This window comes from Gossypium hirsutum, chromosome A11 (assembly GCF_007990345.1).
Source record: "Gossypium hirsutum isolate 1008001.06 chromosome A11, Gossypium_hirsutum_v2.1, whole genome shotgun sequence".
NCBI classification, from domain to species: Eukaryota; Viridiplantae; Streptophyta; class Magnoliopsida; order Malvales; family Malvaceae; genus Gossypium; species Gossypium hirsutum.
Window position 1 is genome coordinate 47,818,978 of NC_053434.1, and position 3,480 is coordinate 47,822,457.

Consider the following 3,480-nt stretch of genomic DNA (forward strand, 5'->3'; position numbering starts at 1 on the left):
ATCAATATCATTTCTATCAATTTAAACACATCAAAATATACATTCAAATTCACCAACCTTTTTCATGATACACATATTCAATCTCATAATTGAATTCATCAAATACTTTCCTTTTCAATACTCATATGAATCTCGTACATACTTGAGTCACTTAACTCATTCACACATCTTTCTCGACTTAAATTTGCTCGTTGAACCATTCGGAATCGTTAAGGATACTCGACAATCACATATAGCTCATACAATGCCATATCCCAGATATGGTCTTACATGTTATCACATATCGATGCCACCGTCTCAGACAAGGTCTTACAGGTAAACGATTAACGATGCCAATGTCCCAAACATGGTCTTACACGTAATTATAATACAATGCCAATGTCCCAGACATGGTCTTACATGTAATCACATCTCGGTAACCTAATGTCATGACATTTGTATCCTATACTATTCCTAAGGTTCATACAGGACTTTTGGATGTCGTAACTCTGTTGATTCTTGCTCATAATTGCTCATTCAACATTCATAACATTTCAATAACAATCAAACATGTATAATTCAATTTAAAGACATTTATTTGTATATGAGCTTACCTCATAGTCGGAATAGAGGGATCAGATCGACTATTTGATAACTTTCAATTTCCCACAATCTAATCTGATTTCTTTCGTTCTTGATCTAAATCATTCAAAATTAACTCATTTATTGACCAAACCGTTCAATTTAGTCCACAAACACATATTTGGGTATTTTTACACTTGATCCCCTAAAGTTCCACATTTATTCAATTTAGCCCCTATTTCACAAATTACACAAAATTTAATAAAACCCATGCTTAGGCGAATTCTCTATAGGTCCCTAACAGCCCATGTTTTTCACCTATTTCACAATTTAACCCCTTAATTTACACTTTCTCAATGTAATCCCTAATATGCATTTTTACTCAAAATCACTTAACAAAACATGTATATCAAACACCAAACTATCATATTTCATCTTCAAACATCCAAAAACACATGAATTCATCAATGGAAACTTTCAAAATCATGAACACTTTCAAAAATTAAGACATGGGCTAGCTAGTACTCAAAGCAACGATCACAAAAACATAGAAATCATCAAAAATAGAGCAAAATACATACCTTAATCAATGATCAAAAGGTTCAAATCCTAAAACAACATTTTAAGCTTCTTTCTATTTGATTTTTGGCTATGAATGATGATAATATGGCTTATTTTAACTTTGTTTTTATTAATAATAACCTTATTAACTAATTTACTAATTTGACCTTAATTTATAACATTAAAAATCACTTAATGGATGACTATATTTGTCCATCCCATTAACCAAAGGTCAAATAACCACATAAGGACTTCACGTTTAATCAACCATAGCAATCAAACACCTTTATCAAATAGAATGCAACTTTCGCATTTTACGCGATTAAGTCATTTTATCAAATTAATCACTTAAACGATAAAATTAGCTCACAAAATTTTCACGCATACATATTCACATGCTATAAACAACAAAAATAATATTAAAATAATTTTCTGACCTCAAATTTTTGGTTCTAAAATCACTGTTCTGATTTAGCTAAAATTTGGTTGTTACAGGCTTCGTGTAATTTACCTCAAAATTTGAAACTTAACCTTGGGCCTTGATTATAAATGATAGATAGTGGCACACCATGTAATCGGGCAATTTCAGCAATGTACAACTCAACTAACTTCTCTAGTGAATAATCTATTTTGATTGGAATAAGGTGTGCAAATTCAGTCAATCTGTCAACAATTACCAAAATTGCATATTTCTTTTTTTGTGTCAATGATAATCCCGATACAAAATTTGTCATGAATGATTCCCATTTTCACTCCAGTATCATCACAGGTTGTAACAAACCTGACAGAACCTGATGCTTAGCTTTAACTTGCTGACATACCAAACATTTAGTCACTATTCTAAGATTTCTCATTTCATTCACGGCCACCAATACATCTGTTTCAAATTGTTATACATTTTGTTGCTCTCTAGATGTCTTAAATAAGTATTGTTGTGAGCATCGTATAAAATTTCACGTTTCAACTCTGAATCTTTAGTAAACACAAATGATTTCAAAAATAGAGATTCCCACTACCATCAATACTGAACTCTGAAGTTTGTTCATTTTCAACAAGCTTTCTTTTTGTTAGCAACACCGAATCATCTTTCTGCAGCTCTCGAAATCTTTGAAGGAATACCAGTTTAGCTCTCAATTTAGTTAAAATTGAATTGCTACACTTTAAATTCATATGAGTGTTCATTTCTCTCTAAAAAAAACAACTACAACCAATTCCAGATCATAAGTCGGGTAATTCTTCTTGTGTGGCTTAAGCTGTCGAGAAGCATAGGCTATTACCTTTCCATTCTACATTAGTACACATCTTAATCCGTTAAGTGAAGCATTATATAAACAAAAAATTCTTTCCCAAATTCAGGCTGAGTTAAAACTAAAGTTTCTATCAATATAGCTTTTAACTGTTCGGAACTCTGTTGGCACTTTTCTAACCAAACAAAATTGACTTTTTTATATAAAAGTTTTGTTAAATGTAAAATTGTCATCGAGAAACCTTTATCTAGTTGTATATGAATTTGTGCTTGTTCTTGGAAAAATTCGTGAGTGTTGTCTTCACCTAAATTAAGTGTTATCTCCCCCTAAAGTGAGTATTCATGACCACGAAAAAAAAGAATATCTTCATGGAATGTAACATCTCGAGTTACATACACTTTGTTTTCATTAGGATCATAGCACCAATATCCCTTCTTGAAATCTACGTACCCAACTAATATCCAACGAATAGCTCGTAGATCTAGCTTGCCTGGAGCTCGGTGTATATATGCAGTACAATCTAACACAGGTGGTTCAAGATTCAGACCAATTGGTACTGAGATAAGTTCATGGATTTTCTTATGTAGAGTTTTGAAATCAATGACTCGCGATGGTGTTCGATTAATAAGATATGCAATAGAGCGAACAGCTTCGCCCCAATACTCTCGAGGCACTTTTATTCCAAATAAGGAAGCTCGAACAACATCAAGTATTTGACAATTTTTTCGTTCTTCGAAATCGTTTTGTTGTGGTCACATGAAGTTTGGTGTTTAATACCATTTTCTTAACAAAAATTCTCAATAATATTTATATTTAAGTATTTCATAGTTTGAATTTTCAATTTCAATGTTTCTTATCTAATTATATTTAACTCTTATGGTATATACTTATTGTTAGTCTTTTTTTTTCCTTTTTCATTTTAACTTGCTAATAACATCATTTGCGTTCAATGCAAAACATTAAAAGAGATAATGAAACTACGAGGTATTGAAGATGTGATATCAGACCACACAAATGATTTGCTACACCAACAACTTTTACAGTACAAGCAATTGTTTGTAGATCAACTTCAAAATATCAAGACTTTTGAAAAGAAGATCAAGTTTAAGAA